Genomic DNA, 26,390 nt, shown 5'->3' with positions numbered 1-26,390 from the left:
TCATTACACACCTGTTTGTGGCGACAGCCGCACAACAATTATCACAACCAGGGAAATCTCCACTCTTCATCAGAGGTCTCTGGACCACAGACATTGGAGTTTTTAACTGATCCCCATTCATCATCCCAATCGTCCTCCTATCCTCAGAAATTGCATTCACCCCCATCTGACCATGCGCGGGCATGTGATTAGCATTAACATTTGGAGATTGTGCAAAATTAATGGCCTTGGAATCCACCAGGTCCTGGACAATATGCTTAAAAGCTTTACAATTCTCCATATTGTGTCCAGGGGCACCAGAGTGGAATTCACATTTGGCATTCTCATCATAACTGGCGGGCCTCTGATCAGGTCTCAACGGAGCCAACATCCTTGGCCGCACCAATCCAAGATCCTTCAACCTCTTCAACAGAAGAGCATACGTCATGGGTGGCTTATCAAATTGCCGATCTGTCTTCCCTTTTCTCACTTGGCACCCGGCTTTCTGTACTCTCTGTTGAGGTGGCTGCTGTTGCTGTAGTACAGATTGATTACCAGCAGGAATGGTTACCGCAACAGCATACGGGTGATAACGATCCTTACCCCTCTTGGCATGCACATCACTTGATTCAACCTCCTTCTTGTGCTGACCATTACTAAAGGGCTTCTTTATTCTAGACGACGGAGCCTTTCCCTGAGTTTTCTCCGTTATCAGCCAGTTTTCAATCCTTTCCACCCTCTCAGCGATTGCTTTCTGCCCCAAGGCGAGCCCTTCCATGACATTGAACAACTCCCTCATCATCTCTTTCAATTCGAGAATGTCGGCGTTGGGTGGATCCATCAGTTTGGATTTGTTGAGTCCGACTGAATATCTGAGCGGAAGAGCTATGTGCACCTGGTTAGATACTGACACCTACAAAACAGAAAATAGGTTAATATGACTCACACATGCAATGTCTATCCGTATTAGGAACATTCGGTCCTTCGATTCTGGCTTCATCGAGACGGATAATAATTTGACAATAACATTCTGACATCAACATGTCTCTCAACCAGAATCTCGATCGAGAATGTACCCTGAGTACGGATAGACATGGGTTGAATGCAGATGAATGAAAAATGGGAATGATGCAGATGCATGAATGTAAGTCACTGTGCATCCTCCAAGTCATATGAAGATCCACTGTACGGAAGCCCTGGTCTCTGAACTGATCATAACCATCTGAGGGAACGAGTAATCACAAATCCAACTCGGGGGTTCCGAAATAAACTGAACTGAAGGATATACCACCATCATCACTGAGAAATCACTGAACTGATGGCCACAACAAAAAACCATCTGAATCAACCTAGGGAATCCTGAAATAAACGGATCCCCACTGATAAATACCGCGGACAGAATTCCGGCGTCTCAGAAATAAATATCCATAAATCTGCCTCATAAATAGAACCCAACTCAAGAACTGAACCATTAGTCACCATCAGAAAGTCACCATCAGAACATGCATCTGTAAGATCAACCCTCCCCTCACAGGTGAATTCTAATAAGGTCATCATAAGGCGGATAATGGTCTCGACAATCGGACAAGATGCTCAACGGGTTTGCCCTTTCGGGTGTGCCGCTGCAGCTCTCATAAGATCGTCTAAACCCAAGATCCGGGAAAGATCGGTCACTGAAGTCAACAGCTCAGATGAGGTGACTCAACCAAAGTGGATACTCCACAAAGGAAGAGCTCCCTCAAAAGAACCTCGTCCGACTTGTGGTATGTCACGTCGCCCAAACCATGTTGACCTAACATGAGAGGCAACATGAGACCACGCTAATCCTAGGTGTATACTCGGGCCTGGGTTTTAGCCCCACTCAGAACACCCACCCCAAAATCAGAGGAACCAACCTGTACAGAATCCAGCATAATGATAATATGATGCATGCAAACACATATGCAAATAATCACAGTATAATAATCATAAATGCAATAAATAGAGCAACACAAGCAACCAAAACTACCCTAGAGAGCGCTAGGAGTGACTCGCTTAGGGAAGATGGACCAGCAAGAGGTCAACTTCTCATTTCCCCAGCAGAGTCGCCAGCTGTCGCATCCGCGAAAAACAATCGGCGGGAAAAGCAAAACAAACAGAGCCGCCACCGTGCGTTATTTATCCCAAAAGAGGGAAAGGAAACGCTCGAAGTAAACCTTGAAAGGAATGGTCTCGCGACCAGAGATTGATAGGATCGGGAGTCGGTTATGCGAAGGAAAGGTATTAGCACCCCTACGCATCCGTCGTACTCGACGGGATCCACGCTCAGAAAGAATAGAAGAAAGGTTGCTAGAGAACTGCTTAAAACTGCACAAAACTGGACTGAAACACAGATGAAAGACGGAAGAAGAGGACTCGGCAGGATATCGCATCCTGGGCCTACGTAGTCTGTCAGGCACAGACATCAGAGTCGACGTAGTTCGGGGACAGGGGAAACATGCTCGCTAGGATGTCGCACCCTATGCATACGTATCTTCTCTGACCAGAGAAAGAATCAGAGCACTCGTAGCTCGACTCATGCACGCCGAAACAAAACACACGCACAGACGCTGAGACGTCAAAACAAACACACAAACACAAACTGGAAACCGAATGCCAATCGCTGGACTTACATCAGACTCCAAACAAACAAACACACACAGGAAACCGACTGCCAATTGCTGGACTTACGTCAGACTCCACACAAACAAACACAGGAAACCGACTGCCAATCGCTGCACTTACGTCAGACTCCAAGCAAACAAGAGGTTAACCGGACGCTGAGTCATCAAAAGCAACAAAAAAAGTTGAACAAACAAGCTAACAGGGAGTCTGGTACTCGAGCCTGCTAGCTGTCAAGCAAACACACACAAAAAGGAAAAGGGTGCCCGGAGAGATCTCGCACGATCTCCTGCCTACGTACCTCATCTGGTATGAGGATCAGGGCAACGTAGTTCCCCTGAACATGGAAAGAACTTCTATCCTAACCAGAGACTAGGGAGATAACAGACTACTAGGGAGACTATGACTCGAGCCTAGAAGTTGTCATGCAAATGATCCCTATATTGAAGTCTCTGACAAGAGTTTGACTCACACAGGCAGTGAGTCAACTCAAGTCTATCTCTACGTACGTCAACTTCCTCAAAATTTGATCATACAACTCCTACAGAAAGGAGATGAGAAGTTAAGCAGATAAACATCAAAAGCAAATAGCACACACTATACACAACCAAGGGGGGCTCAAGCAAGGTTGGGCTTTAGTCAAGGGGTCATATCAACCTTGACAAACAAGCCAACTGGAAATGGGTGTTTTGAGCTCTTAACCCTAACATTTAGAGTTAGGGTGAAGCAGATGAAATGGGAGTGAGGGGTGTGCCTCATAGCTCTTATCCTTGGCCTGGGAGAGCTTTAATCAATAGAAAGTGTGGGAGTTCAGAATGAAGGAACTCTTCTCCACGTGACTGACACTACAAGATTTTTGGTTTTTATTCAAAGTGCATCAACACATGGTGTGAGCAAGATGAATGACACAACAGAATAGCAGGGGATGGATTACACATCCCTTTTATCTGCCAATTGCCTCTTAAGAGGACTTAACCTGCTTGGACAAAATTAAACAACCACAAACATTGCCTCTTAAGGAGGGCTTCAGACAGGTGCCTGCCAAAGTAACATGACAGGTCTTCCAGACTACATGAAGATCAGGAATTATACCTAAGTTGAACACCAACCACAGCAAAGCAAAGCAAAGTTCAAATGAACTTAAAGCAACTTAGGTACCTGTGGAAACAACTAAACCAATCAGTACAGAATTCATACCAACAGACAACAGTCAATAACAAACAGACAATCCCAATGTACAACACATAAGCCATAAGGCAAACTCAAGTGACTTATCATCAACCTACAAAACAGCAAATGTCAGCAATCAAAAGCAAATATCAACATTCAAATGATGAAGCATCATCAACCATGGCATTTGGATGCTTGGTCCTGAAATTCAAAGCTCACATGTAAGTAACAAACCACTAGGTCAAAGCCTAGGGTCAAAGGTGAAGAAAAAATTCAAAACAGGAGCTGAAATTCAACACAATGCAACTTCAAACACATATTAACATATCCTAAAATCAGAATCATCAAGCAAGGCCATGTATCAAGCAAGAGAAGCCAAAGACAATTTCAAAGCTCATATGTGATCATCATGAATGAAAATTCCAAAACAAAACAGAAATGATTCAAACAATTCTGGAAAAATTCATGAGCATTCAACACATCCAACAAGATCATCATACAAAAAATAAGAAGCATCCAAGATCATTTGGCATGGAAATTAAATGATACAAGTTGAACAACTAAATGTCTGACACAAATTGTCACACCATGCTAACACATGCATAAAACAAAAATGGTGAATGGGAAAAATACCAAACCAAGCCTAAAACATCCAACAATGTGTCTAGAATCAGCATGTAAAATTTCAAGTCCATTGGATTAAAATCAAGCATTTCATGATAGGAAGAGTAAGGCAAGGTCACAAATGCACATGTGTTCAATCATCCTAGAGCAAATAAAATTCCAGCCATGCACAACTTTCAAACTCATGATCATAAGAAACTAGACATTCTAAGGATCATTATGCAAAAAATTGGAGATGAATTGATGCATTTTTCAATTTAATATGATTTTTGAAGTTAGCATAAAAAATGAAATCAAACATGAAGCATACATGGAAATGTGGAGGGAAAACAAAAAGAATGAAGCAATTTGAAAAATGGCATCGCTGGGAATCGATCCCTGTGTGGATTTGAAATGAGCGCGCGTTTGACATGAAATGCACCGTTTCATAAAACCCTAAGCCTGCGTAAATTTGGACGGTTCAAACCGACGCTATTTGCCAAAACCGACACAATTTTTCCAGAAACATGCATCTTCATCTTCTTCATGATGAAGACGATGAATGTTCATGAAGGTTCATGCACAATTTCCAAATTTTTCCAGATTTCACCAGAATTCAAAAACAAATACATCATCATGCAGCATTTTCAATGGTGAGCATAGATCAACTAACATCTAAACACAAATCATCAAGAACAAAGAGAATCGAGCAAAATCATTTTTGGATGCAAAATTTTAAACACACATAACTTGCTCAATAATGCACCAATTCACACGATTTTTAGATCAGAATCACCAGGAGAACAAGATCTACCAGAATATAGCAATGAATTTCAAAATTAAGAGGATCGAAAATTGACCTCTTGAAGAGCAGAATCTTGGAAATGCACGATCCACAGCTTGTATTGATCCAAATCCAGTCCATAATGCTTGTGATGATGTTTGATGAAGAAAAGAAAGCTTGAAAACGTGTAGATCTAGCTTAATCTTGAATTTCCATCTTCAACTTCATGAGCTTCAACCACTTGATTCTTGCACGAATTCAACAAACCAGCACTTGATATGCACTAAATCAAAGCTAGGGAACAAGAATATGAAGTAAAATTGCAATGCTATTTGAAGAAAATTTGAATTATGAATGGAAGAAAATTTTGGAGGGAGAGAGAATTTTTGGATCTAGAAATGTGAATTGTGATTAACCTCCTCAATTCTATTATGATTAGACTATATATATCCTTTCCTAATCACCTTGCTAATCCATGTTTAGTTTGGTTAATGAAAATAGGGTGTTTTGCAAAAAAATCAAAATTGCATGGTGCATGTACTAATTACACGTGAACAGTACCATTCCTTTGATCATTTTCACTTAAAATCCTTTTTTAAACTCAATGGCAATGGTAGAAAGTCCATACAATGCACCATTTTTAAATTTTGCAATTTCCCTCCAAAAAAGGCATGGATATGCAAGTGATTATGTGATGAGATTTTATGTAATGTGATGCATGAATTGGAAAGCTTATGTCATGACAAGAAAAATGCAAAAAGAACCACCAAATTTGGAGTTATGAATCAAAAGATACGGCCATTTGAAGTTCCATGCACACTTGGCAATGATTGGATCATATCTCCTCAACCATTCATCATAAATTCATGATCTTGGACTTTTTGGAAATGGGAGAGAGAGATCTTCAACTTTCATGTTGGACAAAATTTAATTTGAATCTTCTTTGATGTTGGAAAGTCAAGTTGAAAGTGATCCAAAAACTTGCCATTTTGGGAAACTTGAAATTACAGGTCACTTTCCATTTTGGGAAACTTTTGATCTGGCTTCAAAATCTTCAAGGTAGATATTTGACATGATGAACAAGCCTTTTTTGAACATGAATGAGATGTTGAAACTCATTTCTCCACCTCCTAGCCCACAGTTGACTTTCTATTGACTTTTATGGTTGACAGATGACTTGAACATGCACAGATGATTTTGAGCCTCAACCACTTGATGAAATGGCTCACAAATGAAAACCTAGCTTACAAAAGCTCAATAAAATCATATGATGATCTCCTTCTCAAGAAAGACCTCATCTCCTTGAGAATCCCTGGCTGGTAGAATGCAACTCATTAGGGTTGACCAGAGGTCAAAACCCTAATCCTAAGGAACATGATCAGGCACAATGAACCTCTTGAAGATGATAAAACCATGATGATGATGATGCACCCTTGCAATCAAGATAATGCTCAACCTCCTTGAAGAACCAAGAAAACCCTAATTGAAGCACACACCCTCAGATGGTTGGTGATCAATTCAATAAGATCCTCAAGTTTGAACTACACAGCTCTCTATCTTTTGAGAAAGACTTAGGAGGATGACTTGCTTGCTCTCACATGATATGCAATATGCAAATGCCTAATGTCCTAAAAAATGAAATGCAATATGCTAAGCTAGTCCCAAGAGAGGAGGGCAAATTTTGAGGTGTTACAACATGCTATGGAAAAGAATATTTTGAGAGCTGGTTACTATTGGATGACAATGGAATCTGATTGATGCAAGTTTGTGAATAAATGCCACAAGTGTCAAATATATGCAGATAAGATTCATGTTCCTCCGACACTATTGAATCTCATCTCCTCTCCGTGGCCCTTCTCCATGTGGGGAATTGATATGATTGGTGTGATTGATCCCAACGCTTCGAACGGACATCGTTTTATTCTCATGGCTATTGATTACGTCACAAAATGGGTTGAAGTGGCATCGTATGCAAATGTGACCAAGCAATTTGTTGTGAGGTTTATCAAGAATATGATTATATATCGTTATGGTGTGCCAAGTTAGATCATTACTGATAATGGATTGAACTTGAATAATAATATGGTGGAAGCTCTTTGCAAAGACTTCAAGACTGCACATCATAATTCTTCTCCCTACAGACCTAAGATGAATGGGGTTGTTGAAGCTGCAAACAAGAATATCAAGAAGATCATTCATAAGATGGTTGTGACGTACAAATATTGGCATGATATGCTCCTGTTTGCTTTGCATGGGTACCGTACGCCCATCCTCACTTCAACAGGGAAAACCCTTTCTCTCTTGTTTATGGCATGGAAGTTGTGCTCCCAGTAGAGGTGGAGATCCCGTCACTGCATGTTCTAATGAAAGCCAAGTTGACCGAAGTTGAATGGTGCCATACCAGATATGATCAGTTGAATTTAATTGAAGAAAAAAGATTGACTGCCATGTGTCATGGTCAGTTATATCAACAAAGAATGAAGAAAGATTTTGATAAGAAGGTCAGGCCTCGTGTGTTTAGAGAAGGTTATCACGTGCTCAAGAAGCTTCTATCTTTCAAACCTGATGCTAGGGGCAAATGGACTCCTAATTTGAAGCCCCATATGTTGTGTTGTTAAGAGAGCCTTTTCAGGCAGTGCTTTGATTCTTACAACTATGGATGGTGAAGAGTTCACTCATCCTGTGAACAGTTATGAATTCAAGAAATACTTCGCCTAAAAAAAGAAAAGAACAGCTCGCTAAGTTGAAAACCCGAAAGGGAGGCTTAGGCAAAAATGAGCGTCTCGGTGGATTGAAAACCAGAAAAGGAGATCCAGACAAAAGTTTGAGACATAAAATAGAAGATTATCCCAGTAGATTGAGTACCGCCACCTTGGGGAAATCTATGCAAAAATTAGGGATTATGGCAAGTAATTGCATTCGGTTGGTCCTAATCATGGGAGCAATTTTGAGCAAGTCATTTGGTTCTGATTCATTATTCTCAACTGAAGCCAATAGCACAATGGATATCGAAGTTGGTAGGGAGAGTAATGATCATTGTATTCAATGTAGCCCTTTTCCATATAAATTACCATTTTCAACTTTATAAAAATCTATGGAGTCATATCATTTACAAACTACCATTCTATTAAATAAAGTTGAGCTTTTATCCAATTGTTTTTACTCTTACTTACTTCTGCTAAATAAAATTGAATTTTTATGATGATAATTTTGAAATAAATTAATGAATAAAAATTATTTTTCTTTAAAATAATAAAAACAATCACTTTAAGAATAAATCAATTTCAACAAGGAATATCAACTGCAATTTGAGAACAGTTAAGTCTTGATGTGCGAAGCCTTATTGGTCTTCCCCAAGCAGTCGGTTTGGTAGCTAGTTTCCTTCCCAACAGTTTGTCGGTTATCCCCAGCTGAGTTGGAGGGTCACATCCCTAGTGGAGTCGAGCTGATGAAGGATCCATTTGCAAATCCATATTCCACAGCTGCGGTGCTCCTATTGATATCCTCTAGTTTGTGATTCTAGAAATCCGGAACCTTTATTTGGTTTCCATTAGCATATTTATGTTACATAACTTTGGTAATTCATCATATCCGGTTATCTTTTCCTTGGAATCAGTTTATTTCGCAATTTACAAAGAGAATTTGATGATTTTTGAGGAATGTGATGATCTTGGTTATAGCATCTTCATCCATTTGCTTAGATCCTCGTGCATAGTTTTTCACCTCTTGTATTCCCCGGCGGAGTTCATCTTATGATATAAAGATCTCTTGCTCCCGGCAGTTTTGGATTCTGAGCAGTATTTTGGGTTTGTCCCCTGCAGGGTTGTCTCCCATTTGATATGGTGTTGACCTAAAATTCCCCGTGGAGTTGACAATTTGGATTATCATGAGATCTTTTCTCTAATCCTCGGAATGTTTGTTTATCCTTCAGCAGTCCTCTTTCTCCCCGTGGAGCTTGTCGTTATTGGTGGGAATCATGTTCTCCATGATTTCCCATCCATAGTTGATTTGTCCAGAGCTGGATGATTTATTTTCATCCCTAGCATTTTCTCCAGTTGGCGTTTCTATCCTCTTGAGATTAGCCGAGTATTGTAGTGATAATTCAAATCTTGGTTATTTGTATCCTTTGTGTTGTTTTTGTCAGCATAATCATAATCACGTACATGCATATAATACAACATCAGATATTTCATTGTGCATTTTATCACATTGCTTTTTCTTCTGATCTTCTGCCTTGGTGATTTTATCTCCCCATGCAGATTTGGTGTGACTGTCCTCCTTCAATTGTAGAGTGTCAGCCGCTTAAGCAGAAAGAGTTTAACCTTTCTCATTCCCCACTGAGTTATTTCCTCATGGATGATTAGTATTTCAGTTTCCTCCCCATCTAATTATTTAGATGGAACCATTCCCCTCGAGTTATATCCTCATTGGGTTGAGTTTTTGATTGACTGTTTCTTTCTAGTTATTACCTAGATAGATTTTTTGGTCCCCTGAGAGTTTATTACCCAGTAATTGGAAATATTCTTCTCAATTTTGAGTACTTTTTCCCAATACCCGGTAAAAGTAATCTACTTCCTTTGTTTTTCCTAGCGGATTCATTTTCACGTTTCCCTAGGAAGTATATCCTTGATATGTTCATCCTAACCGATGACAGATATTCTTCCTTTTGTGATTTTCTATCCAGTAAAAAGGTAGTTGTAATCCCTACTTTTATTCCCCAGAGAGTTAATCCTTGATCTGTTCATCTTAACCAATGACGGATGTTCTCCTCTTTGCGGTCTTCTGCCCAGTAACCGGTAGTTGTAAATCCTACTTTCCCCTCCGAGTTTATCCTTGATATGTTCATCCTAACCGGTGACAAATATTCTCTCTTTGGTATTCTATCCAGTAACTGATAGATATAATTCCTATTTTCTCCCCGGTATTCTATCCTTGATATGTTCATCTTAACCGATGACAGATATTCTTCCTTTGATTTTATCCTTGATATGTTCACTTTAATCGGTGACAAATATTCTCTCCTCTTGGTCTTCTACACAGTAACCGGTAGTTGTAAATCCAATTTGGGATTTTCCCCAACAGGCTATTCTTACCAAGTAATCGGTAACGAATGCACCTCTTTTTCCTCAGCAAGTCATCCTTGATATGTTTACTCTAACTGGTAACAGATGTCCCTTTGTCAGAATATATTATCTTCCTACCCAATAATCGGTAATAGATAATCTATGGTACTCCTGTGTTGAAGAGTATTCTTCCCCAGTTGAGTTTGAGTGCATATTTCCTTAATGGAATCGCCTTTTCCCCGTTCGAACCGAGTATTTCAGCCTCATTCTAATTTATCCGTTTCCCCTGCAGAGTTTCCCTTATCCCCAACCAGTCCTTCCATTGATTTATTTTCATGGAAATTCCCCTCGTGTCACCAATAGTTTTTAAGGTGTAGACGGGCCTACGCACAACTTCTTATCCCCCTCGAGTCTTTGTCTCCCCAGTGTGTTTTCCTTATGGAGTTGATTATACTCCTGTGGACTTTCAGTCTCTCCGGATTCTTTTCTTTTGTGGCAATATATTCCCCACAAATATTATTTTAACATTCATATCATATGCATCATGAGGTCTCTTAGGGACCAAAATTTGTTTATATATGTTGTTATTTAAGTCCATTCTACTAAGTTGATACGAATATTTTAACGTTCACATCCTCAGTTAGAATATCCTTAAATAGGGGAAGTTGTAAGATCCCAATTTTGACCCTTAGATCCCTCATGTTATCTCCTCATATGCATTGGCTTTGGGATCACACTTTGGCATCCTCCTTACCCCTCATTCATTGGGTTGGCATTGGGAGAGATTACCAAGCACATTTGATTGTATTATACTTTGTTTTTCTTTATTTACTAACCAAAATACCAAAAATATGTCAATGTGTAGTTTACTTCTCTTATAGGTAGTGTGTGTTCACCTATGGCTCATCAAGCTCATATCTAGGGTTTGAGACCCTCAAGGCAAGGAGACTAATCAAGAGATGGTTCAAATTGGATCTAGACATCATATATGGATCCACATGATCTTCATTTATCATTTTGATCAAGAATTCATCAAGAGTTGGAAGCTTTTTGCCTTGGAAGCCCTAATTCATCTGGGTATGTTGTGTGACATCCTCAGTAATTTTCCTCATCATCTGATCAAATATTTCAATGGAGACTTCATGTTACATCATCTTACACATATATGATCCTCCATGAGTCCAAGAGATCAAGAGAATTTCAAATTTGCAAGTTGGTTTATGGTGGTTGACCAGAGAAAGTCAACTAGTCAAAAGCGGGGTTCACTAGACCCTATCTCCTACAATGTTTGTCATATGAAAATGATTCCAAGAGAAACGTTACTCCTCATGACATTCCAAACAAATTTAATGTTGAAGTCAAGATCTAGTTTTGCTTGGAAAGTCATTTTTTATGGTGAACAATTATAGGTCATTTTGTCTGAACCCTAGTTAGGAGGTCAACTTACAAGGACCATAAATTGCTCAATTTTTATGCTTTGAAGGTCATTCAAGTTTCATGATCAAATTCAATATGTCCTCTCCAACTTTGTTTCTTGTAAGAAATTCAAATTCAACTTTAAAGGGCATGTGTCAAGAGGAAACATTATAGGTCACTTTGGGCCATTACTATTGACCAAGAGACTTTCCTCAATATTTAAAATGCATAAATCCTTCATGCCAAATCCAAATGAGGTCAACTTTGTGACCAAATTGAATAGGTTTGAAATATATACAACTTTTATGAACTAACTTTCTCCATTTGAAGCCCATAGCAAACGTTATTCAAGGTGGAAGAAGTGAACATTTGGCTTGGTACTTAGAAAATTTTCATTTATGTTTGATTTTCCAAACTTCCATCTCAAAATTCATCATGATCCAAGCTTCAAATATAAAAGTGTTCAACATGAGATTTGTTCCCCTTGATCTCACCTTTCCAAAAAGTCCAATATCATCTCATTTGCCAAGGATTGGATGACTTGCGCATGGCTCCTCTTCAAGGCTCCATTTGGATGAATCTCATGATCACATTCCAATTTCCATTGCATGATTACATGACACACTTTTATCATTTCACATGATAAAATTTGGACCTGATTACATCATTTCATGGGCCTATCACACACCCATGCAACCATGCAAGAGTGAATTTCTATTTTTGACATTTTGAATGAAGTGTGTGGAAAGCAAATGCATAGCCTATAAATAAGACCCCTCATGCTCACAAATATGGGCACCTTGCTTAAGCTTTGAACCTGCAATCCTAACCCTTACCATTAGAGGACAAACATGAAGGTTTTAAGTTAAAAATCGAGTTTTAATTTCACTTCAGTTTTGAAGTTGAAACTCCAAGAATCTAACCCTTTCCTTGATCCAATTCAACTCCTGCAAACTTCTGAAGTCAAGCCAAGGCGAGTTGGAAGCAAGATCAATCAAGAGTCAAGCTCCCTCGAAGGTTAATTTTCAGAAACTTCATCTCTTCGATTCTCTCTTAATTCTTCACTATTCTCTTTGATTTTTGGTTGGCTGAAGTCCTACCAATGTAGGCAACAAGATTCAGTTACTTTGAGATCAAATCGAACCAACTCAGTTCATGATCCTCATAATTCAAATCCTTGTATATTTTTATATACTTGGAATTGGAGAAAATTGAGGTCAAATTCGAGATCCTGAGCATTTTCTCTTTGAAATAGTGTCCTTCTTTTTCATTTTCCATTGAGATGAAGTTGGACCAGTCCAGTGAAGGTCACCAGAGAAGATGACTGGAGCCCTAGCTCCGGTGGTGTGTTGGCATATCTCCTGGCCATCCGATCATGTTGGAACGTTTTAATCATGGCCCTTCTTCCTGATTACCACGTGTGTACACGCGTTGACTGCAGAACATGATTGAATTTTTTTGTCTAAGGTCCTTTGACCTTGTTTGACCTAGGATAAACCCCTTCGCTCCCTCTTCATCTTTATCCCTATTCTTTCTCATTCCCTTATTTGACCAATGAAATCTCTAATGTCCTAAGGATAATTGGTTCATCAATGACCTTGTGTCAGATGAACCAATACAAGTATGATTGAGATATGTCCCTCCCTCTTGATCTTTTCTTTTAGTGTGTGGTATGTTATAGGAGTTTGGTTCTTCATACCAAATCTCTAACATGCATTAACACCTAAATTTTTATTGCCCGACCTCAGATAGTTGTGACTTCTACATAAGTCCAATTACGATTGCTTAAAATAGAGCTAAATTTGACCCTAATGGCATAGCATTCTAGTAAGTGAGATTGTAAGTCTCCCATTCTTCATGGTATTTTGTGGAGACTTGACCTTTTTTCCTTTCATGAGATCTAGTGGCATACTTGTTGAATTATCCAAGTTGGAGCCATTCTCATGGAAGATGTCTTGGTTTAAGGATTCATACTTGTGAAAGAATAATTGAGTATTCTATAAATAATGACTTAAATAATTAAAAAAACACCACTAACCTTTTTTAGACCTCAATTTTGACCCTAATATCCCTCATGTTATCTCATCATATGAATTAGCTTCGGGATCACACCTTGGCATCCTCCTTACCCCTTATTCGTTGGGTTTGCATTGGAGAGGTCACCAAGAACACTTGATTGTATCATATTTTGTTTTTTATTATTTACTAATCAAAATACCAAAAATATGTCAATGTATACTTTACTTCTTTTGTAGGTAGTGTGTGTGTTCACCCATGCTCCATCAAGCTCATGTATGGGGTTTGAGACCCTTAAGGCAAGGAGACTAATCAAGATATGGTTCACATTGACTCTAGACATCATATATGAATCCCCATGGTATTCACATATCATTTTTATCAAGAAATCATCAAGATTTTGAAGCTTGTTTGCCTTGGAAACCTTAATTCATCTAGGTATCTTGTGTGACTTCCTCAGCAAGTTTATTCATCATTTGATCAAATATTTTAAGGGATACTTCATATTATATCATATTAGGAATATATTATCCTCTATGAGTCCAAAATATCAATATAATTTCAAGTTTGCAAGTTGGTTCATGTTGGTTGACCAGAGAAAGTCAACTTGTCAAAACTGGGGTTCCCTAGACCCTATCTCCTACAATTTTTATCATATTAAAATGATTCCAAGAGAAACTTTACTCCTTATTACATTCCAAATAACTTTCATGTTGAAGTCAAGATCTATTTTTTCTTGGAAAGTCATTTTGTATGGTGAAAGCTTATAGGTAATTTTGTCTGAACCCTGGTTAGGAGGTCAACTTCCAAGGACCATAACTTGCTCAATTTTTATGAGATAAAGAGAATTAATGTTTCATGATAAAATTCAAGATGTCCTCTCCAACTTGGTTTCTTAGAATAAATTCAAATTCAACTTGCAAGGGCATGCGCCAAGAGGAAACATTATAGGTCACTTCGGGCCATTACTATTGAACAAGAGATTTTCCCTAACTTCTAAAATGAATAACTCCTTCATGCCAAATCCAAATGAGGAAAAATTTGTGACAAACTTTAATAGGTTTGAAAGAGCTACAACTTTTGTGAAGGAACTTTTTCCATTTGAAGCCCATAGCAAAAGTTATTCAAAGTGGAAGAAGTGAACATTTGACTTGGTACTTAGAAATTTTTTATATGTTTGATTTTCCAAACTTCCACCTAAAAATTCATAATGATCCAAGCTTCAAATGGAAAGGTTTTCAACATGAAAGTTGTTCCCCTTGATCACACTTTTCAAAAAAGTCCAAGATCATCTCATTTGGCCAAGAAATGAAGGACTTGCGCATGGGTTCTTTTCAAAGGTTCATTTGGATGGATTTCACATTCACTTTTCAATATCCTTTGCATGACCACATGTCATGATTTCAGAATTGCAAATTGGTGATTTTGGACCTTATAGCATCATGTGATGGACCTATCACACATCCATGCAAGCATGCAAGGGATTTACTATTTTTGGCCAATTTTGGAAGTGTGTGAAAATCAAATGCATAGCCTATAAATAAGACCCTCTTGGCTCAGAATTAAGGACCTCATGCCCAAGCTTTGAACCTACAATCCAAACCCTCACTATTAAAGCATAATCTTGAAGGTTTTCATTTAAAAATTAAGCTTCAAATCTCATTCTGTTTTGAGATTGAAACTCCAGAAGTCCAAGCTTTTCCTTGATCCAATTTAACTCCTACAAGCTTCTGAACTCAAGCGAAGGCCAATTGGAAGCAAGATCAATCAAGGTTGAAGCTCACTCGAAGGTGATTTTCCATTATTTGTATCTCTTTGATTCTCTCTCAATTCTTCACTATTCTTTGTGAATTTTGGTTGGTTGAAGTCCTACCAATGTAGGCAACAAGATTGAGTTGCTTAGAGGTCAAATTGAAGCTACTCAGTTCATGATCCTCAAAATTCAACTCCATGTATCTTCAGGAGCTCAGGAGCTCGAATTCAACTCCCTGCCACCTCAATTAATGAGAGAGATCTGATGACCCTTGCTCTTTTTTAATTTTATTTTAATTTCTGAATTTTCATTTAATCCATCTATTTTGTTTAATTCATAATAATTTCATTTTTAATCCAAAAATTATGGGACTTTCACCAAAAATCTTTAAATATTTTTCTCTTCCATATTCTGAATTAAAATTATTTTTTGGATTAATTTTGATATTTTTCATATATTAAATGTTTTTGTTCATATTTTTATATGTTTAAAAATAATTCTGACTTTTCAAAAATAGTGAAATTTTTTGTCTAAGGTCCTTTGACCTTGTTTGACCTAGGATAATTCCCTTGACTATTTATTTGGTGTTTTGAAGAGATTTTAGGTTTTGACAAAATTAAATTGTATTTTTATGCATTTTTAAATTGATTTTTAATTGATTAATTGTGTAAAAATTATGTTAAGCCATTTTTATGGTCTTGTGATGTTTGACTATTTGTTTGGGCTTTGGTCAAGGTTGATTTGACTTTTGTTGGATTAAAACCATTGGATTTAGGGGATTGATGAAATGTATATTTCATCTCGCAAAATGAATTGATGGTTTTAATTTGAGAAAATTCCTCCCATGACCAATTTGTGTTTCTTTTATTATCCTCCCTCTTCATCTTCATTCCTATTCTTTACAATTTCCTCATTTGACCAATGAAATCTCTAATATCTTAAGGCTAATTGGTTCATCAATGACCTTGTGTCAGAAGAACCAATACAAGTATGACTGAGATAGGTCCATCCCTCTTGATCTTTTCTTTTAGTGTGTGGTATGTTTTAGGAGTTTGGTTCATTAAACCAAATCTCTAACATGCATTGACACCTAAAGTTTTATTTCCCGACATCAGATAGTTGTGACTTCTACATAAGTCCAATTATGATTGCTTAACATAGAGCTAAATTTGACCCTAATGGCATAGCATTCTAGTAAGTGAGATTGTAAGTCGCCCATTCTTCATGGGATTGTGTGGAAACTTGACATTTTTTTCCTTTCATGAGAGCTAGTGGCATACTTGCTGAATTATCCAAGTTGGAGCCCTTCTCTTGGAAGATGTCCTGGTTTAAGGATCCATGCTTGTTAGTGGATGGTTGTGTATTCTCCAAAGAATGACTTAATTAATTAACAAATACCACAAACCTTTGACTAACATTTGACTAACTCTTGTTAATATTGCTTTACTTTTAAGTCATTTGCTTTATGCAATTTAAATTTCAGTCATTTATCATTCATTGCCATTTACATTTCATTTAAATTGTTTATGTTTATGTCATTTCCCATTTGTTCATATGAGACATATCTTGTGATTATATACACTTGTTTATGCATTTTGATTTTTGTTTGTGGTATTAGGACCTTAAAATACTTAATAAACAACAAAAAAACCCTAAAAAAATGTTTGGTGGACTATTGATCTTGATCTGAACTTTTGGACTTAGGATTAGGCAACATTCCCTGTGCAAAAAGGAATTGGCCAATGCCAACATTTTGAGACTGAGTTATTGTGAACTGAGTCTTCATCTGATGCAGCCTTGGATCTTGTTTGAATTCATCTGCTACTATGTCTTTATGCTAATTGTTATTTTGACCTTGTGTCTGATGCTTTGCTTTGATTTGATCAAGGAATAATTCATCTGATACATGAGAAGACAAAGAAGACTGCTAGCTATGGGATTTGCTTGCTTGGATGTGGCTATCTTTATTTGATGTCTTGATCTTCTTGATTTATGAATAATTCTCATTGCTCCTTAATTATTGCTTGATTCAAAGTCTAAAGGGAAAGTAGGTTTTCTATATGACATTCTTGTCTGTTGGATTGCATCCCATTGGTTAGATCTTTTCAACTCTTAACTTTTAGTTTTTAAGCTTAGGATAGCCTGTTCTGTTGGTGTAAGCCCTAGAGGCCAATACTTTTGGTACTTGTATCGAATTATTTATTAATAATAAAAGGCATTTTCTTTATTATGTTTGATTAATAAAGTCCCTAGAATAGATAGTCCGTTTAATGTATTAAGTGTGACTTAATCATGAGAGCACATTAAACATAAGGACACTATTCTTAAAGTATCCGTCGTCGAGCTTTATTGTGAAGTGGGATAACATTAAAGCATTAAGACTATTATGTTTGTAGACTGATGATCACATCTCATGGATCATGGATAAAGAGTTATCAAGTCTTAAACATAGGTATGAATATTAAGAGTAATATTTATACCGGATTGACCCGCTATGAGAATACTATATAGAAAGTTATGCAAAGTGTCATAAGTTATTCTCATGGTGATAATGGTGTATACCACTCTTCGACCTGAAACCACTATGGATCCTAGATGTAGATCGAGTGCTTTATTGCTGATCCAACGTTGTCCGTAACTGGATAACAATAAAGACAGTTGATGGTAACTCCACGAAGCATGCTGAGGGACATGAGTGACCTAGATGGAATTTGCCCATCCTGCGTAACAGGATAAATGTCTATGGGCCCAATATTGAACTGGACAAGGATGACACGGTTTATACCTTGTGTTCAATATAGACATAAGGGCAAAGGGGTAATTATACACATAATTATTATCACTGGAGGTTTTGTCAGATCACATGACATTTTCGTGTCTTGGATAGCAGTGATGTGTTGCTAGATACCGCTCACTGTTTATTATGTTAAATGTGTGATTTAATATAATTGTCAATGTCGCGAAAACCTACAGGGTCACACACAAAGGACGGATTGATGAGAGATAGAGTAACTAAGGAACATCATAAGGTACGGTGTACTTAATTAGAATACGAAGTATGGTAAGGTACCAAATACTTAAGTGATTTTGGCATATTATGAGATATGGGCCAAAATACACTTAAGTGGGCTTTTTTGGCTTGAAGCCCACACAAGTGGTTCTATAAATAGAACTCTTGTGCAGAAGCATCGTATGGGAATACAACACAACTGAAGAGTTGGAATTTCGTATCTCTCTTTCTCTCACTCAAAACCTTCATTCGTACCAGCTAGCACTGAGATTGAAGGAATCCGTTTGTGTGGACTGAGTAGAGACGTTGTCATCGTTCAACGTTCGTGATCGCCCCGTGGATCTGTATCCAAGGTTTTGATCGCTACAAGAGATCTGCACCAAAGGTTTGAATCGCCACAAGAGGTAACGATTCTATCACTGATCATGCCCATTCGTAAGGATCACTAAATGGAGAAATTTTTAAATTCCGCTGCGCCTTGGATGGCAATTCTCCTTCGTGTTCATTTTCCCTCACTTCTTATATTTCAAAATCTCCCCCTCCTTTCAAAAACCTTTCTTTGCTTGTGATTTTAAACTTAGACATGTTTTAGCAGTTAGAAACTTTGGTCTTATGCCAATGAATTTTAAAAATCCTTTCTTGATCAAAATTTGTAAATAAACTTAACCATATTTGACTTAAAATTTCAAAAGAAAAAAAGAACTAACGATCTCATTTAAATGTTTGGCTTTTATGCCCTTTTACTTAAACTTGTTTTTTTTGTTAAAATCAATTCACCAACTTTGAAATTGTTACCACGAACTACGATATTTTGATCCCTTATTTTTATGTTGGTACGTAGGCACAAGTCTGAAGGTCTTGTCAAACAGAAAAATATAATCAATGAATTCTTTTCTCATCCCCACACTCTATTTTTCTCAAACATGTTTTATACCAAAAACACATACACACATAAAAAAGGGCTCCATAGGAGTGCCTATGACACTTTGGGTGTTAACACCTTCCCTTTGTGTAACCAACCCCCTTACCTGTAATCTTCGGCATTTTATTAGTTTTGATTTGAAAACTTCCTATATTTGGGTTTTGTTCTTACTTTTCCCTTTTCCTTTGGAAACAATAAAAGCACGGTGGCGACTCTGGTTTTATTGATGTCAAGCTTATCCATAACTTGATGGTCATGAAATTACCTCTACACCTTCAACTAGCCTTTGACTAACATTTGACTAATTATTGTTAACATTACTTTACTTTAAAGTCATTTACTTTATGTAATTTAAATTTCAGTCATTTATCATTCATTGTCATTTACATTTCATTTAACTTGTTTATGTTTATGTCATTTTTACTTTACTCATTTGAGCCATATCTTGTGATTGTATATATTTTGTTGTACGTTTTGGTTTTGTTTGTGGTCTTAGGACTTTAAAATACTTAATAAAAACAAAAACCCTAAAAAACATTTGGTGGATTGTTGATCTTGATCTGAACTCTTGGACTTAGGATTAGGCAACCTTCCCTGTGCAAAAAGGACTTGGCCAATGCCAACATTCTGAGGCTGAGCTATTGTAGACTGAGTTATCATCTGATGCAAGCATTGGATCTTGTTTGAATTCATATGTTACTCTGTCTTTGTGTTAATTGTTATTTTTCCCTTGTGTTTGATGCTTTGTTCTGAGTTGATCAAGAATTATTTCATCTGATACATTAGAAGACAAAGAAGACTTCTAGCTTCTGGGATTGCTTGCTTGGATGTGGCTATCTTTATTTGATGCCTTGATCTTCATAATGTCTGGATATTACTAATTGATCATTGATTATTGCTTGATTCAAAGTCCAAAGGGAAAGTGGATTTTCTATATGATATTCTTGTCTGTTGGATTGCATCACATTGGTCAAATCTTTTCAACTCTTAACTTTTACTTTGTGCTTAGGATAACCTTTTCATCTCCTCCCACTTCTTAAATTTCAAAATACCTACCTCTCTTTACAAACCTTTTTTGCTTGTGATTTCAAACTTAGACTTTGTTTTAATGATTAGAAACTTTGGTCTTATGGCAATTAATTTTCAAACTTTTTTCTTAAATCAAACTTGTAAACAAACTTAATCATATTTGACATAAAATTTCAAAAAGACAAAAAAAAAAACTAACAACTTCATTCAACTTTTGGGTCTTTTGTGCCTTTTTCTTATTAAATCTTTAGTTAAAAGCAATTCACCAACTTTGAAATTTTTACCACGAGTTACGAGGTTTTGATCCCTCATTTTTATGTTGGTACGTAGGCACAAGTCTGAAGGTCTTGTCAAACACAAAAATATAATCAATGAATTCTTTTCTCATCCCCACACTCTATTTTTATCAAACATCTTTTATACCAAAAACATATACACACATAAAAAAGGACTCCCTAGGAGTACCTAGGACACTTTGGGTGCTAACACCTTCTCTCTGTGTAACTAACTCCCTTTCGTGTGTCCTTTTTGTGTTAATTGTTTTTCAAAATTATCTGTCCTGATTGTTTTTCAAAATTTTAAAAACTCATACCGATAATATCCAAATTCTTTACTTGACTATTAAGAAAACAATTAAAATCAAAATAAATGACTCAAATAAATATATTTTGTGATTAAAATAAAATAAATATTTTTGATCTCTTATTTTGTGATAAAAAATTAATAAAAAGAAAAATTAATAATTTTAAAAATGCATATTTAAAAAAACGAAAATAAAAATATTCCAAAAAAAAATTAATATTTGACTTTTAATAATAATAATAAAATAAAATATAAAAGGGAAAGGTAGGTTTGAAAATATAATAATTGAAAATATTACCATGGATGAGTCTGACTTAAGTATCCCCTTGTACTCCTTATTAGACCTTGTTAAATAATGTTATTATAATATGCGATTATTCATTCTCAAAATTACTCAAAATTATTAATTCTAATTCATTAGTAATTAAGTTTTTAACAAATTCAACAAACTCCTTAATCAACTAAAAAATTTATACTTTATGGTTAATCATATATAATTAGAGATTAATTGTTATTCACTGTCAGTGTAAAAAAATTTATACTATCAATACATCACAATCATCCGTTTTGGTTACTTTACATGTGATTATAGAAAAAGTCAAACTTCTCTAAATAATGAATGACTATGATTAACTGATAATGTAAAATATTTTTACACTGTCAGTACATTTCAATTAAACTCATATAATTAACATAAATATATGAGTTTCAAGGATTCGTCCCTATCTCTAGGTGATTGTAAACTATAATACCTACTTTAAAGCATTTAATTGTTTCACTTATGTTTCTGAAAGTAAACTACAAATAAATTTATGGGTGATCAATTAATAAAAAGCATTATGCATAAATATCTGATAAATATCATAAAAATAATAGATTAACAGAAATTTCATCAATGATTGCAATGTTATTCATAAAATTAAATACTTGTATATGATAAAAGAGGTATTTAGTTACACATAATGCAATTAAACATAATAAAAAGATTTGATAAATAATACATGAATCATTCAAGAAGATAAATGAGCTTTGATGATGAAAATACTCTCACTTCGCTTCATAAAGACTCTAAAAAATTTCTCTTTAATTCAAATTTAGAAGATATACCAAGGCTTTTTACAGCTCAGTCGTTCCACGATACTACATAATCGCCTTGCGATCCATCATTAATCATAGATTGCATATGTGAGTGATTCACACAATTCACCACAATCTATTATTATCCTGGCGCAATTATTATGAATGTGCAGATAGCTCAAGATACTATCAATAGCAATACATAAGCATCCTTATGAAATTTAGAAACACGCATCAGAAAATTATTAAAGCAATTGGCAGCTAAATCATCTGATATTTACGAAGGAAACATAATTGATAATCCTAAGAAGAATCTGATATGTTATTTAATAAAGTCATAAGATAGAGGATTGCAACAATTCAAAGGTCCAAGCACTATAGAATATCATAAACCGAAGAAACTGAATTAACATGTGATTGAGAGGTAATACTATTATTGTTGAAAGGTAATACTATACTTCTAATTTTAATATTGAAAATGAAAAAAAAAAATTCTTCTATTTGTCACATTATTGGTTAAGCCATCGAGGAAGGAAATGATAACACAAAAGACATTATATGTTTCAAAATCCAATTAGCAGGTAGAAAAGGTTATCACAACAAAAGTATATGAGCTACTAAAAAAGGATCCAATTCATGTTGAGAAAGAATAACTTGTGTATGAGGTTCTAAAAGAAATAGTTGATCGGAAAGAATAACTAATGGACAAGTTACAACACATACATAGATGAATGTTTTATATAGGCTTAAATAGTTTTTTTCCTATAAATTGGTGTATTTTTGTTTTTAATCTCTAAATTGTTTTTTCTGGAAATAATCCCAAAATATCAATATCATTTTTATTTTATTCCCTATAGTAAAAATTTATAGGAAAATTTAAATGAAAATCCGAAAGAGACCTAAGTTTTAAAATCTGCAAAAAAAAATCAAAGAAAAGTCGTAGAAAATTTGCTGACCTTTCTTCAGATTTTGATTTTAAGAACTAAAAATAAGATTTTGATTCTTGAAGATTTTAAGAATTTAGCATTTAAGGATTATTTAAAAAAAAATTTAGGATCTAAAAACAAAAAAAAAACGTGAACAAATTACGGAGAAGAAAAAACTATTTAAGGCTTGTATATTTATGAAGAAGATAAAAAATTGGCTGTAATGAGGTAGAACATGAAGAATAAATCTTTCTCAAAGTACATCAAGAAATTGGAGTTCTATATACTTAAATGGTTAAGAATTTGGCGGATAATCAAAATAGAAAACACATGGAGGTCGTGGTGGAACTGAGGGGGACGTGGGAAGGTCACGGTCACCCCTCAACTTTTTATTTTTTTTTTAATTCATATATATTAAATTATTAAAACATCCTTATTTTAAATTAAAATTTATTTTTATTTTTTCTTTTTCATTCAAAGTTAGGTTAAAATACAGATAAGGTAAAAAACTCCTACCTTTCCTTTCTTTTTCATATGGGTTTGCTATCGGCACCAGAATGGGAATAGATAAAAGTGATCGGCATCTAACAGGTAAAAAACTTTATTCATTCTTCTTTTATAAAAAGTAACAAATTAAAGTGATTGTTTGATTTGTGTTTTTGAGATTTTTAGGGTTCTTCTTTCTTGATGTGTTAAAATAATCTATATGAGGTTTATTAAGTCAATTCATAACACTGTAATTTACAAATATAGTTATACACTGTAATAAGGTTTATTTAATCATTGTTGCTGCTAATTTCTAATAGTGAAGTTACCGGTATTTGAAAACGGATTAAAGTTGATTAATTAAGTTTATTAATTTTTTTCTCTTTTAATTTTTATGTTCTCTAAATTGATTTTTGGATCTGATATGATATTATAGGAAGAGTAAAGATGAATAATAGGAAAATTGATTCTTTTTTCAAAAGGAAAGCATGTGAAATTGAAAGAGAAGAGAGAGATGAAGAAATTATAATCCCGACATCCGAATCTGAAACAGTTCTTGAGAATCCAACAATTGAAGAGCATCATGGTTTAAATATTCTTTGGAACGCGATCCTGGAAAGCGTCCTCCGATTTGACAATATCCACCAAATCAAGTGGATGCAATACGAAGAGCTTATCTAAAATGGGGTCCATATCAAATTCATTTAGAAAATTATCCTTTGTCCGGTATTGAGGATCATCCGAGAAGGTTTCAACATACTTGGTTTAGCATATTTCCATCATGGTTAGAATATTCACCATCTGAAGATGCCGCATATTGCTTATCATGTTACCTTTTTAGCAAAAAACTAAGTGGACGTCCCGGATCACTTGTCTTTATTTTTATGGGTTTTAGAAATTGGAAGAAAGTTAGGAATGGAAAACATTGTTCCTTTCTTAAACACATGGGAAAAGATCCTTGCTCACCATACAGCAATGCAATGAAAGCTTGTCAAGACTTGTTGAATCAAGATGGTCATATTATAAATGTTATTCAAGTGCAAAGTTCAAGTCAAAGAATGAATAATCGGTTACGACTCAAGACTTCAATTGACACTGTTCGTTGGTTCACACTACAAGCTTGTGCTTTTAGGGGTCACGACGAAAGTAGCAAATCAAGAAATCAAGGTAACTTTCTTGAGTTATTGAAACTTTTAGCATCCTACAATGATGAAGTTGCAAAAATTGTGTTGGAAAATGCTCCACAAAATTGCAAGTATACTTCACATCAAATTCAAAAAGAGCTCTTGAAAATTCTTTCTAGTAGGGTGAAAAAGAGTATTCGTGAGGAAATTGGTGATTCCAAATTTTGTATCGTTGTTGATGAAGCTCGTGATGAGTCAAAGAAGGAACAAATGACTCTTGTATTAAGATTTGTTGATAAAGTTGGTTTAATACAAGAGAGATTTTTTGATGTGGCACATGTTAAAGACACCACATCTTTAACTCTTAAGGAAGCAATATGTGATATACTTTCTCGACATAATCTTGATGTTTCTAACATTCGTGGCCAAGGGTATGATGGTGCTAGCAATATGAGAGGAGAATGGAATGGTTTACAAGCCCTTTTTATGAAGGATTGTCCTTATGCATATTATGTTCATTGTTTTGCTCATCGATTGCAACTTGCATTAGTTACATCATCAAGAGAAGTCAAACCTATTCATAAATTTTTTGAGAAGATGATCTTTGTTGTGAATGTTGTTTGTTCTTCTACAAAGCGTCATGATGAGTTACAAGTTGCCAAATTAGAAAAAATTGCTTATTTGTTAGAGATTGATGAGATTGTAACTGGTAAAGGTGCAAATCAAGTTGGTACATTGAAACGAGCTGGAGATACTCGTTGGGGATCACATTATGATTCAATTTCTAGTTTGATAAACAAACATGTATGAAGCAACTTGTTTAGTTTAAATTTTTTGTGCAAAAGATAGAGGGAGTTATGCTACACGTGGGGATGCAGATAGTTGTTACAAGAGTTGAATAACAGATTCAGTTAGCAGGCAATGAATTTGTTAACTCTTTCTTGTTTTTTATCTCCTAAGGATAGATATAAAGCTTTTAGCATTGATACTATTTGTTCTTCAGTTGAAAAATATTATCCTATGGATTTTAGTGATCAAAAGAAGAATAATTTGCAATTTCAACTCCAACATTTTCTATTTGTTGCTCGTCAAGCATCAAACTTGAATAATTTATCAACTATTCAAGAACTATATTCATGTTTGGTTGCATCTGGACAAGCTGAAACTTACTTCTTGATTGATAGATTACTTCGTCTTATCATGACTCTTCCCGTTTCTACGGCCACAACTGAGAGGTCTTTTTCAGCAATGAAAATTATTAAGACTAAGTTGAGAAACAAGATGGATGATGAGTTTCTTGGAGATAGCATGACATTATATATTGAAAGGGAGATTAGTGCAAGCATTAGTTCAGAGTCAATTATTGATGATTTCAAGTCACTCGGAACGCGTAAAGCATTACTTTAAGGTAGTTTTAAGTCATGTAATTTAAATTTTTAGTAATTAATTTTGTATTTATTTTAACTTTAATGTTTTATTTAAAATATTATTTACATTTTATTTATAATCTTTATTTTACGTTAGCGGTCATCCCAAATTTTTTTATCTGACTCTGCCACTGAATAAAGGAACAATATGGTAATAAATTGAATATGAGCGCTATTGTTTCTCATGATGTGGATATTTTTAATGAATTAGAAGGCTAAATATTTTAACTATTTATTTTATTTTCCGAGTCAGACTTATGCCCCATAGTTTCATTTTTACGTTTTTTCATTTTACGTTTTTTCAAAGAATATTTAACTAAAAAAACAAAATCTTAAATATTTAATCTACTCTTTACATATACACATATGAATAAATAAAATTG

Source organism: Lathyrus oleraceus, chromosome 4, assembly GCF_024323335.1.
Source record: "Lathyrus oleraceus cultivar Zhongwan6 chromosome 4, CAAS_Psat_ZW6_1.0, whole genome shotgun sequence".
Taxonomy (NCBI): domain Eukaryota; kingdom Viridiplantae; phylum Streptophyta; class Magnoliopsida; order Fabales; family Fabaceae; genus Lathyrus; species Lathyrus oleraceus.
The sequence above is the reverse complement of the archived record's forward strand: the minus strand, read 5'-3'. Positions refer to the sequence as shown.